The sequence below is a fragment of the Gorilla gorilla genome, chromosome 12 (genome assembly GCF_029281585.2).
Source record: "Gorilla gorilla gorilla isolate KB3781 chromosome 12, NHGRI_mGorGor1-v2.1_pri, whole genome shotgun sequence".
Taxonomy (NCBI): Eukaryota; Metazoa; Chordata; class Mammalia; order Primates; family Hominidae; genus Gorilla; species Gorilla gorilla.
In genome coordinates, this window is record NC_073236.2 from 99,300,732 (window position 1) to 99,314,423 (window position 13,692).

The window sequence follows — 13,692 nt, forward strand, 5'->3', positions numbered from 1 at the left end:
GCATGAATTATCTCTCACAAATCTAGTAATCCGTAAGTTTAGATTCCACTGGTTATGTTAACTCCATGAGGACAGAAAGTTTTATTATGTTTATTAATATATTGGCAGCACCTAGAATGGGTATGGGCCATGGTAGGTGTTGAAAACACATTTGGGCTGGGCATGATAGTTCCCACCAATAATCCCAATACTTTGGAAAGCCAAAGCAAAAGGACTACTTGAAGCAAGGAGTGAGTTTGAGACTAGCCTGGGCACATAGTAAGCCGTTGTCTCTAAAAAAAATATTTTTTAACCAAAGATCCTACATTGGTTGAAACATCTTTGTTTCATCTATGAAACAGCTAGATGAGTGTGCAGTGACAACAGATAGGGTTGTGATAATTGGCAAACAATTCTAAAAATTCAGACATGTTAATATAGTGCTTTTATATTTGATCAAAGTGTTTGTCATGTGTGTTCTCATGTCATCTCCAACTCCCCGGAGTAAGGAAGATGGAATGTTTCATTTCCATCTTATAAAAGGGGCAATTTTACGAAGCTCACAGAGATTAAAGGAATAATTTGAGACATAGAAGTTGTTAGGCTTAAATCCACATCTTCCAATTCAAGTTTTTTTCTTTACTCCACAATACGCCTGTGTAAGTTTACTGCAAGGTTGTCATATAAAGTGGACATCTTCTTATATGAAAGTCAGAAGGTCACCTTTGGCAGCACTTGGCCTTCCATACCACTTTGATTCCCCCACTTCCATGCCCCATGTTTACAATTCCCCTGGTTCAGACGTAGGTCATGTTTGTTCATAGTCAACCACAGTCTCCTCCTCTCCTCCTTTCACAAGCAGGAAGAGTTCTCTATCCTAATGTGATTGATGCCCTGCCTTTTACATCTATTAGATGATGCATTGTAGCTGGATGAACATATTTTAAATTTCTTACTTCTTTAAGATTTGCCAGCATGATATAGAAATATATGTTTTGAAGTTTTGTCTTAGAAAGTTTTTATTAAAAAATGGACCTTGTCCTATCTTGCCAAAGGTAGCTGACGTTTTTACTATTTGTAATTTCAAAAAAATTGTTTCCATTTATTGCAATTGCATTAATCATTTCAGATTTCCTGTCAACTTTATTTCCTTGGGTTACATGAATAGGGTATTTCCAGACAGATGCCTGAGGTCAGTAACTTCTTATTTTAATGAGGGGTGTGCTTCCTCTATATGACTGATGGAGAAACATTATTTTTAGGCAGCAAAAGCAAGTCAGTGTGCTTAGCTTACGGTTTATTACTGTCTCACTCCATAGGATCGGGGTGGGAGGTAGTACGCCCCTATTTCACAGGGACTGAAAGTGTGCTAATGCCATGAGAGTTTAGACATTGATGGATGAGGTAATCTATTCCAACCTCATATGGTGATAGAGAATTAAGAAAGATGTTTTCTGTGTGATTGTCACACAGGCTTGTCAGGTAGGACTTTCAAGGTAGAAAAGAAGGAAATGCAGCTGAGGTGGAAAAGCAGTGGTCAAGCAGGTAAAGAACGGACACTGGAGTAAAAAAATCCTGGGTCCACGACCCTGCTTAGGAGCTGAATGACATGAAGTTTTTTCTTCCCTATAAAATGAAGTTATCAATACTTATGTCAGAGGGTGGTTCTAAAGATTAAATTGCTTAATATGCAGTCTCCATTAGCAGTGGCAGAGGTTTGCTGTTTCAGAAACTAAGCCTTCAGTGAAAAGCTTCCAGCAGCCACTTCAGTGTAAAATCAGCAATTTGACGGATGATAAAAAGCAGCAAGTCTTCCCATTTTAAAAGTTGGGGTGTAGAGCTCATAGTAATAGCAAAACCACTTACGTGTTTGTAATCTGTACCGTGAGATTTAAGAGAAGAAGATACAGTGGTATGTGTTACATTTAAGTGACAAGGATCTTTTTCTATTTCCACATTGAAAATTGATTGTTTAATTTGGCAATTAATTGTTGATTGAAAACACTACCCTAATTATAAAAGATAAAATTTTAATTTTATTTTTATTGTTAATTGTGAAAAAATTAAGTCTTAATGAAAGTAAATAAAGTAGAAAGAAAAGATTATTCAAAAGCCACCATCCAGAAGTTGACAAACATAGGTATCAGTTGAGGGATAGTCTTTTATTTTTTTCTATGCATATATCTATAGCTATACATATAAAATTATTCTTTTTACAAATATAGGATCTTATTATATGTAATGTTTTATAACTTGCTCTTAACACAATATGTGTTTATGTTAATATAGATCTATATTAATCAATACTTCATTCTGTTCATGTCAATATAGATTTACAATCCCATTTTTAATGGGTTTCCATGGTTATCATAATGTCTTAGCCTAGTGTTGGACATTTATATTGTTTTCAGTAATTTTTGCTATAATAAATAATGCCGTTTTGAACTTCTTTGCCTTTGTTTTTATGCATACTTTTCAATTATTTTCTTAGGATAATTTACTTCTAGTATAATTATTCTAAGGCTATGGTTATTAAAAATTTTATAAAGTTTGATAGATTGATTGCCCTACAGAAAAACTATTTTGATTTAAACACAATGGGAAATTTTTAAGTTTTCCCAAAGTGTAGAGCTTTAATTGAAAGACACTGAGTTTTAATGCTGTTATCCAAAGGGAAAAAGATACATTAAAATGTGGATTAGTTCCAGAGAAAATAAGAAGAGTATGCAGAAAAATAGGGAAAGAGTGTGCATAAGTAGAATTCAGTGAAAGTAATAAAACAATGTTCAAACTGAACTTTAGGGAAACCAAACAGTCAATGAGAGAAAGTTCTTTTAAAAATCCCAGTTAATAATGATAAAGTAATTATAGTTTTAGGATACGAACATTTTGAAATCACAAAGGAAATAAAGGATTAGGCAATAATTAGCAATGGTTGCTGAAAACATTCGATGGGAAGGTTTATAATAAACGGATCGAGTTGACGATACCTGAACACATTGACAATTTTAGCAACACCGAGTGTAAGCAGACATTATTTTCTTTTTGATATGACAAAATAAAAGATATATACACAACAAAATCCATAATACATTCAATAGCTTATAAACATATATAGGAAAGACAGGGGACAGAGAAATCCATGAAAAGAAAACACAGAAATGCAATCAGCAAATTCCAGAATGTGTGAAACTTGATGGAACAATAACTTGATTTCCTCAAACATTAAATTGCAAAAAAATAAAAATAAAAAGGGTGAGGGAGTGGAATTTATAAACATTGTTTTGTGTATTATTCTGTTTTCACATTGCTATTAGGAACTGCCTGAAACTGAGTAATTTGTGAAGAAAACGGGTTTAATTGACTCGCAGTTCTTCAGACTTAACAGAAAGCGTGACTGGGAGGCCTCAGGAAACATACAGTCATGATGGAAGGCAAAGCAAGGACCTTCTTCACATGGTGGCATGGGAGAGAAAGTGAAGAGGGAAGTGCCACACACTTTTAAACCATCAGAACTCACTATCATGACAGCAGTATGGGGAAATTCATCCCATAATCCAATCACCTCCCGCCAGGCCTCTCCTCCAACGTGTAGGTATTACAATTCCATATGAAATTTGGCTGGGGACACAGAGTCAAACCTATCATCATGTATGTTTAAAAAGCATTGCAAACATAGTTAATGCTTTAATGCTACTTGAATCATTATTCTTTCAAACCAACTGCACACACACTGTTAATGAGACCATCAGGGATCTTTGATGAGATTATGGAATTATTAACTTTTTAAGTGTGGTAATATTTTTGCACTTATGAAATACAGACTTCTTTTAGAAGCATATATTGAAATATTTACTGATGAAATAATATTATATCCAGGATTGGCTTTACTTTTATTTTTGATTTTATTTATTTATTTTAAATATAGAGATGGGATCTTGCTATATTGCCCAGGCTGGTATAAAACTCCTATGATTAAACAACCCTCCCACCTCGGCCTCCCTAATAGCTGGGATTATAGTTGTGAGCCACCACACCCAGCCCAGGATAGGCTTTAAAGTCATCGAAGGTGAAGGGTGAAGAAGAGACCTAGATGCAACAAAATTGAGCACCAGTTGACAACTGGTGAAGCCAAAGATGGGTATATGGGGTTTGTCCCACTATCCCTTCTACTTTGTATATGTTTGAAATTTACTATGATAAAAAAGGAGGAAAAAAGTATTTAAACATAGATTACTATATAATTAAGATTTATGCACACTCAGAATACACAAAATACAGAAAAGAAAGGTAACTTTTAATTAAGCAGAAATTAAAAATAGAAAATTGTAATAATCTAAAAATTATTCGTGTTTCAGAAGGCGCTTATTTAAACTTAATGAGCAGTGCTAAGAATTATGTAGAAAGACATAAAAAGTCTTCATAATTAAAATAAACTGAGTAATTGTCAATTAGAAGAAACTATTTAAAGGGACAGAAAAGACTGTATTTCTGTCAAGGCCAATAATAGTAATATGTAGAATATACATAAACACCACTAAATGCCACTTATTTTTAAATATGTAAATGCTTACTAAAGTTAGTAATATCTCAAAATTATTTTTCCAGAGAAAAATGAATGAGTATACTTTGTACATGATAAAATAATATTGTCAGTAGTGAAGGGAAATAATAATAATTCCATGTCACCTTGTGTGTAAGGTATAATGTAGATCAAATTAAAATAAATGGGTATATTATGTGTAGGAAGCATTGAAACCAAAAGATTAAACACAGATTTTATATCATAATATCTCAATGTTTAAATGGGTAAAAGAGACTGAAATCAGTTCAACATTCTCATGTTATAGACAACCAAACTGAGATCTAGGAAGCTGAAGTGATTTGCTTAAAGTTATACCCATATTTAATAGTGAATACATTTGGCTTATTTATATGCAGTCTTATGATCATGCATGATACAATTCTTTACTCCAATTTTGTTGTCAAAAATCACTTTGTGAAGATTGCAAAGGTGGTAACCATAAAATTTAATATCATTAATGTAATAGATAAAGATGGTGAACATACTAGTGAATGCAAAAGTGTTACAGAAAACCACCATTGTTTTCTTTGGGAAAAGAGGAAATTAATTGGGATTTAATTAAAGTGGACAGCATTCTGACAGGAATAACAAGACAGACACTATGCAGTTATTTATGCGAATGTCAAATAGAAAGACATACTATATGACCTTTAATTAAGAAAGAAATTGTCTCTGAAAGGAACAAAAAGGCAGCAAATCATTATTCTGTAGAAGGAACATAAAAGGAGATAACAATAGCAGCTGCCAATGTTTTTAATTGAGAGAAAGATAAGTTAGAGCAGTGAATAAAATTGTTTTGACTTTTGTCCTCTCTCCATCTGTACTGAATAGCAGTTAATAGCACTTTCACCCTCACCACCCCCATTCAGAAGCAGCTCTATAGGGTAGTGCTTTATAGGGCAAATCGTTTCACTATGAGTTGCTCCTTTAGTAACAAAATTGAGTTCATACACATCAGTGCTCCAACACACTCTCAGCTGTATGCAAAAGGACAGCATTTTCAGATAGGCAGCTTGGGGTTAATAGTGGAGTCTTTGGACAGGTAAAAATTGAAGCTGAGCAACCCTTCTGGGAGTCCGATCCATATGCTAAGGGGCATCATAAGCACTGTGCTCTAACCCCTTAGCCTCCAGCCAGCCTTGGGGATCCTCTCTGGTCCTTTCTACAGAGGCTTTAATTAACTGTCCCCCTGGTGTGCACCAGGTGGGATTTCACTCTCAAATTAATCCATCTTTTAAAGCTCTATGTCACTTCTCTTCCGTTCTCTGCACTTTTTTTTTTTTTAGAGAACTCATTCCTGTAAGGTATATAATTTACTAATCTCAATATCTGGGCACTTTTATATTTAATGCTCTCTTGGCTATTTCTAATGAGTTGATGTCAAGTAATCATATATAGTTTTTCAGGTGCATAGATATGTGAATGAAAAAATTAAGCAGCATCTATTGGAAATATAGAGTCCAAGTCACAATTTTCAGCACCTATGCTCCTTAGGGAGAAAAAAGACACATTCAACAAACCAACACGAATTATTAGGTATTATAATATGCACAGCATGGGCCTGGGTACTGTGTAATGCAAGAGGGTAAAGAATCATATTTCCTGTCATTACAGAGCACTTTATCCTTATTGCACTACAAGATCCTCGTAATATAGAAAGAAGCAGATTAGCACCCTCAATTTGCAAGGGAAGCAAGGTTCAGAGCAGTTGTGGATTTACCAGCACCTAATTAGTAGCGGAACTGAAACTACATATTTTCTTTTCATACACCTCAGACTTATGGCAGGCAGCTGACCATATTATTGGATGTAAAAGCTGTAGAGGACCTTTAAGACATGTTTTAATAATATCCTTGAGTGTAGCCCCTGTGAAGCTTCTTTGCTGCCCCAGCTTCCTGACGGGTATATCGTTCCAGGAAATTTTCTATCACTTTTGATTGAAAGAGCCCCATTTTTGAAATTGACTTAGTCCTATTTATTGTTAAATGTCAATATCATAATCAATTCAAATTTCTTTCCCAACCCCTGCCCTTGCCACAGTGGACTATATTTCTTTAACTCTAGAGGATTATAAATGTGAGGGTATCAATTCCTTCGGACTCAATTTCCCCCTTGTTTTAGTCCATTTTGTGCTGTTATGAAAAAATACCTGATACTGGGTAACTTATAAAGAACAGATATTTATTTTCTGATAGTTATGGAGGCTGAAAAGTCCACAATCAAGGTGCTGGCATCTTGTGAGGGCCTTCTTGCTGTGTCCTCACATAGCAGAAGCCAGGAGGGCAAGAGAAGACAAATACTATGTCCTCACATGGAAGAAGGGCAGAAGAGAGAAAATCCACTCCCCAAAAGACCATTCTATATTGGTGTTAATCCATTCATGAGGGCAGGGTTCTCATGACCTAAACACTTCCAATGCAGCCCCACCTCCCAATGCTGTTGCACTGAAGATAAGTTTTCCAACACATTTTATTTTAAAAATAAATTTTAGGGGACACATTCAGACCATAGTACTCCTTTTCTTAAAAAATATGCTATCGCACCTTATTCTGAAATAAAATTAAGAATATAACATATTCCATGTATATATATTTAAAATTCTTTATAATGACCTAACTATAATATACAAGGGAAATAAATGGTAACATTTTATAATAATACGTTACTTAATGTATAAACACTCAGATAGAACCACATTAAAAGAGATGATGCAGTAATCAGATGCTTGTTCCATTATGTAGAACTACCCCAAAGGCAACAGCTATAAATGCTTGCTAACAGGCAACATTGCCATCAGTGAAGTGATTTTTATCAAAATGGTGAAAAACTTTTGTTAAATTCCAAGTAAAACAAAGTACACTTTTTCTTCAATATACACAGTGGTTATATTCCTGGAAAAATCAGTGTAAATGTAAGCATGCCAAAATACTATATATATGTAATAGGTTCCTCACCTACATGAATGCCCTGTAAAACAGTTGAAAGCTATAAGGCATGAAGGACAATTGTCTATGGTAGGAGACTGTCCCATACATTGCAAGGTGTGTTGTATCCTTGGCTCTAGTCAAATAAATATCCATAACAACTTTCGTATTATCATGACAACCACAAAATACCCCATGAATTTTAAAATTGCCCCCGAGGGAGTGGTACAACCCTAGTTGAGAACTTCTTCTCTAGAGATTTGGAAAGAAGAGAGATATTATCTACCCTCTCACCCACCCTTTTTCCTCTGTGCTTCTATAGTGTTCTGGCACAGCTGGGGGTGGGAGAGGAGTAAGGAGAGAACACCTCTTGTGGCAAGGTTGCAGCTCCTTCATATTGGCACCTGCTTCTGATCAATCTCATTTATTATCTAATCAGTGTGGTTGGATCAAACACTCAACTGTCCCCACTGAGATGGACTCTTTACTCAGCATCTCCTCCAGGCACTGGGGGAACTTACATGTGACCAGATTATTCTTATAGGTTGACCCCCACCAACTGGTGGCCTCACTCAAAATACATCCTGTGTCCTATGGTAGAGTCCTTGGCAGGTCTGCAGTTCCAATGTCATGCCCCCACCACATCCCCACTTCTCAGACTGTTTTAAATACCTCTCCAGTGACAAACCCCACACGATTCCATTCCTCCTCTGTAGTCTTTCACCAACTCTAGGGGTATATGATACAGAAGAAAGCTGGAAGCTAAGATTGGGAAACAGATGCCAGTCTCCCCTTCTTACAATCTTTAAAGCAATTCTTTTGGAACCTCTTCCCTTTACCTCAAAGAGGAGAAACAAATGGGTGCTCTCCTTCACACCTCCTAATAGAATGCACAGTAGACTGGGTCTAATTGTTGTTTTGCTTATATGCCAGAATGGAGAAAACTTAACTGCAAACAAAGAGGTAGAAATGAAGGAATCTTTTAAAGTTATGAAATGCATTGTCTCTATGCTAGAATTCAGCCAGTGCTGTTTTTGTTTACATTGGCTACCAATATTTCTTCTTTAGGGAATCTCTCTGAACCTATCTGGTTCAGGGAACTGCCTGATTTATATATGTATGTATCCTCTTTTGGCCTGGTGTGGTGGCTTACGCCTGTAATCCCAGCACTCTGGGGGGCCGAGGCGAATGGATCACCTGAAGTCAGGAGTTCAAGACCAGCCTAGTCAATATGGTGAAACCCCGTCTCTACTAAAAATACAATAACTAGCCTGGCGTGGTGGCATGCACCTGTAGTCCCAGCTACTCAGGAGGCTGAGACAGGAGAATTGCTAGAACCTGGGAGGTGGAGGTTGCAGTGAGCCAAGATCAGGTCACTTCATTCTAGCCTGGGAAACAGCGAGACACCATCAATCTGTCTCTCTCTCTATATATATATGTGTGTGTGTGTGTGTGTGTGTGTATGTGTATGTATATATCCTCTTTAATCCTCCTCCCTTGTCTGTAAGTCTGAGAGTAATTTAGAATAGCATATCAAGAAGGGATATGCGCAAAAAAAGAACAAGATTCCACCAAGCAATCTGAAAAGCAATCTGGTGGATAATTCTGGTCATTGTGGCAATTACTAATAATCACACAGGAGACCCCAGACAAGGGATAGCAATGAAAGTAAAACCATGCATAGAAAATATGAGTTAATTTGTTTTTAATCTTCCAGTTGTCAATTCTCCCCTTAATAATTAAGTTAGAAGGAATTCTGCTAAATTTTGTATGAGAGAGAGAAGTGAAAAAGGGCAGAAAATTTAGTAACTGTAAGGCTAATTGTTCTATAGTGGAACTAAGGCGATTCTTTAGAGTGAAGCAGATATCACCTTGATCTTAGGAAAAACAAAAGCAAAAAATTAATTCCAACAAGTTCAACATGGACTCTGCTTATCTTGCAGCCGCCGCTGACACCCCTTTCTCCCTCACTGGCTGCGCGCATTAGAATCTCTGACCTTTCAGTTCTTCAACTGCATCTCATCTCAGGGCCTTTGTGTCCGAAGCTGCTTTTGTCCAGGGCTGTACTGAACTCACTTCACTCCCTCCTTTCCTAGCCAATGCTTAGTTACCTTTTGGAGCTTTACAGAGTCTACTAAAAAAGGTTAGCTCTCTCTCTTAGAAAACGTCTAAGCCCACTCTCTGTGTTTCTTGCTGCCACTTACCACGATGTTAATTAAAAACTAAATTGTGTAATTTGGTTAGTTTTCTTCCCCACGATAAAAGCCCCATTTTTTTTCACTGATAATTCCATTGTGTCTAACACAGGACCTTGCTTAGTGGTCACTCAAAAACTACTCAATAAACAAATGAGTGAATGAACGCATAATTTTTATCTGTCATAACACAGCTAGCAGGCAACTACCAAAATTCAAGTTTATTCCCACAAAACTCAAGCTCATTCCTGCTGTTTTGTTTTGTTTTATTTTATTTTATTTTATTTTATTTTATTTTATTTTATTTTATTTTATTTTATTTTAGACTGAGTCTCACTCTATTACCCACGCTAAGGGCAGTGGCGTAATCTGGGCTCACTGCAGCTTCAAACTCCTGGGCTAAAGCAATCCTCCCACCTCAGCCTCTCAAGTAGCTAGGAATACAGGCATGCACCACCACATCTGACTAATTTTTGACTTTTTTATTGGGATGAGATCTCACTAGGTTGCTCAGGCTGGTCTCGAACTCCTGGGCTAAGCGATCCTCCCACCCAGGCTTCCCAAGGTGCTGGGATTACAGGCATGAACCACCATGCCCCGCCTGCTCTGATCTTCTCTAATATGAGATACTGCCTCTCAAAGAAAAAAAAAAAAAAAAAGATTCCCAACTTGTCAGGAAATTCATTAGGTATTTTTCTAACACTAGGATTCATATATAAATAGAATGTTATTTATTTAAATAAGTTTACTTAAATTTATTTTGTTATAGTTGATTAAGAATTAAAAAGTATTAGATTTATTTAATTAAATGTAGGATTTTATGGCTGGGCACAATGACTCAGGCCTGTAATACTAGCATTTTGGGAGGCCGAGGTGGGTGAATCACCTGAGGTTAGGAGTTTGAGACCAGCCTGGCAAACATGGTGAAACCCCATCTCTACTAAAAATACAAAAATTAGCCAGGTGTGGTGGTGCATGCCTGTAATCCCAGCTTTTTGGGAGGCTCAGGCAGGAGAATTGCTTGAACCCAGGAGGTGGAGCTTGCAGTGAGCCAAGATTGTGCCACTGCACTCCAGCCTGGGCGACAGAGTGAGACTCCACCTCAAAAAAAAAAAAAAAAAAAAAAGGAGGATTTTACTTTAAAATGAGAGGATAAACATCGAAAAATCTAGCATATTCTTTTCATTTTATAAATATATCTTATAATGTCAAGTACTGTTAAATCAACACTAGATTTCTTATAACGATGAATGTATAGTGTTTTAGTTTGTGTCAGATTAAGAGTGTCAGAAAGATGTCAAAAATACACATGAAAAATCAAACAATTTATTTTATCTTTGGACTTGTTATCTAACAAATAAGACTGCCTTTAACAAAACAATGTTCTTCTGAATATATATGATCAAAAGACAAAAAGACTTGATTAAATGTTACAAATATATTAGATTTCCTTCACTGGTCTTGTATATTTCTGAAATAATAGTAAAATCAGTGGTAGTTAAGGGAAGTAAGAGGCTCTTTATAAAATCCATCCTTTGTCAGACTTAGCTTTCACTCACAGTAAATTTAAATGTCTGGTGGTTGTGCAGGGGCGTGGAGTGGGCAAGGGTTTTTTCACCTCCTCCTTACTTGCAAGTCAGTTCTATGTCATAGAAAGAAGACCGGATATTCTCAGATTACTATAATCTGTTTTAGAAACACCAGCACACCAAGGGGGACAGGCAGTGGGAGCAGTAAATCCACGTTGCAAAGGATCAGGCGGTGCATTGTCTGTAGAGAAGTTAGGCACAATAATAAAACCAACGAAGGGTCTGTCTGCTTTTTATTGCTACCATTCATCATCTCAGTGGTGAAATATCCTCTCTGCCTGGTACAGCAGACTAGCACCCTCCATCACCACCTTGATATGCCAGTCTTAAAAATGATTTTTTTCCTATAATAGTAACGACTTTATAGAAATTATATGTGTTCCACTTGAAACCATCCAGAATGATTCCTCTCAAAATGAAAACTCAGTACTTTTTTAAAAGATTGAGCTGAGCGGTAATAGGATTCTGCTAAGAATTGGGCCAAAGAAAAAAATGGCTATATTCTTCCTTTTCGCCCTCAGTAGTTGTTTAGAGTCCTTTTATGTGAGTCTCTGGTCTCTTTATCCTTGGTCATGCCCACTTTAAGCACATCTCAGACACACTGTCAAGATTTACCTTCATAAAGTACATATCTGGCCATAGCACTTACTTCTTGAAAAATCCTTATAGTCAGTCAGGTGCGGTGGCTCACGCCTGTAATCCCAGCACTTTGGGAGGCTGAGGTGGGCAGATCACCTGAGGTCAGGAGTTCAAGACCAGTCTGGCCAACATGGTAAAACCCCATCTCTGCAAAAGATATAAAAAATCAGCTGGGCTTGGCGGTGCCTGCCTGTAATCCCAGCTACTCGGGGAGGCTGGGGCAGGAGAATCACTTGAACCCAGGAGGCGGAGGTTGCAGATCATGCCACTGCATTCCAACCTGGGAAACAGGGCGAGACTCTGTCTCAAAAAATAAAAAAATTAAAAAATTAAAAAATACTTAGTCTGATTTTACCTATAAGTCTAAATTCCTAGAGGCCATGGAGAGTGTCTAACTCATTTTTTTAACCACCACAGAACTTAGTTCATGGCTCTGAATGGAGTAGTCACTCCCTATTTGCAGCCGGAATGACTTAAAAATTAAGCCAGTAATCTGCTACAAAATATAAATGATTACCCTATAAAGTAGCATGTTCCATTAAATTGCATCATTTATTCAACAGATATTTATTGATCTATTTGTTACAAGTATGCACTTTGCTGTGTTGAATAATTTTCTATCCAAGCTCTGCTTTTCCTTGAGCAACATTCAGAGATTTTTATTTTTCTTTTTACAAAAGAAACAATAAGAGAAAAATTAAATCCTTTCTTAAGATCCATGAGATACATAATTCATATATCTATTTTAGGCTTCAAATCTGATATCATTCATTTCAAAAAAGCACAGTATATGAGTTGTAATCTGCTTTAGGCCCTGAGTCTCCAAGTAGACATGAAAAGAAGTATACAAGACTCTGCAAATAAAAGACCATTGAGGTTAAATAACATTTACAAAAACAAGAGGTCAGCTATGATTTTCATGGGTATTTGCAAATTTGCAATTGGTGATTTTTCAATAATTAAATATTTGGCCATATTTACAAGCCATGTATACGAATGAGTATGTGAATTTGTGTAAGAGTGTGTGTGTGTTGTGTATAGTATAATTTCAGGTAACAATTCAGGAAAAAGGAAAAGGAGGTATGATGGACCCATAGAAAGCAGCACTGGGACCACCATTAAATTACACATACATGATTCCCATGGCCTCCCCCAACACCGCCCACCAATGCTGTTGACTTTGTGGCAAGAGGTTCACCCACCAGAGCTTATTTATAAAGTTGGTCATCCAGGTGCATTAATAAGATGCTATAATTTAAACCAAAGAGGCACTCAGAATTCTTGTGTCAACTGTGCCTTAGAAGGAACGGTTATTTTTATGTGCAACCCCTGGTGGCAGTCTGTCTTTTTGAAACAACTCTTGGATGTATTTAATGTGAATACGCTCCAAAACGCAGTGGTACAAGTCATATGGCCATGCCTCTGCTGCTTACCCTGATAAAGTCCGATGGCTTTGAGGCAGGAATTCCTAAAAACAAAATAAAACTCAGTACAGGGCAGAAACAAATTTTCAAAACAAAAAAAAAAATATACTGTCCTATATCATTTTATCTGTTTGGGACTCTCAAAAAAGGTTTGGTGGTGTCAACAGGAAATCTTAATTCAAGTCTCTGCAGAACTGACCACCTAAACTAGTACTTTCCCTAAACCTTTCTATTCCATTTTTCCCGCTTTATGAGTCTCATAGCAGTTTCTCCATATGACACCCTACAATGTGTTAGTTTATTTTGCTTGTTGCCTGTCATTTTTTCACTAGAATGTGAGTCCCAGGAGAGTAGAAA

General features: G+C 36.7%; 1 protein-coding gene across 8 annotated transcripts in view; it reads left to right on the forward strand.

Moving 5' to 3' along the window:
* The window catches only part of SLC8A1 (solute carrier family 8 member A1), a 414,612-nt gene that overhangs the window by 39,060 nt on the left and 361,860 nt on the right, over positions 1-13,692 (forward strand). Inside the window, exon 1 of one of the 8 annotated variants that reach the window (XM_055377772.2) lies at positions 3,297-3,570. The exons of the other annotated variants lie outside the window; for them this stretch is intronic. The gene's annotated coding sequence lies outside the window, so the exon portion shown is untranslated. Of the gene's footprint in view, positions 1-3,296; positions 3,571-13,692 lie in introns of those variants that run through there. 8 annotated transcript variants of the gene reach the window in all.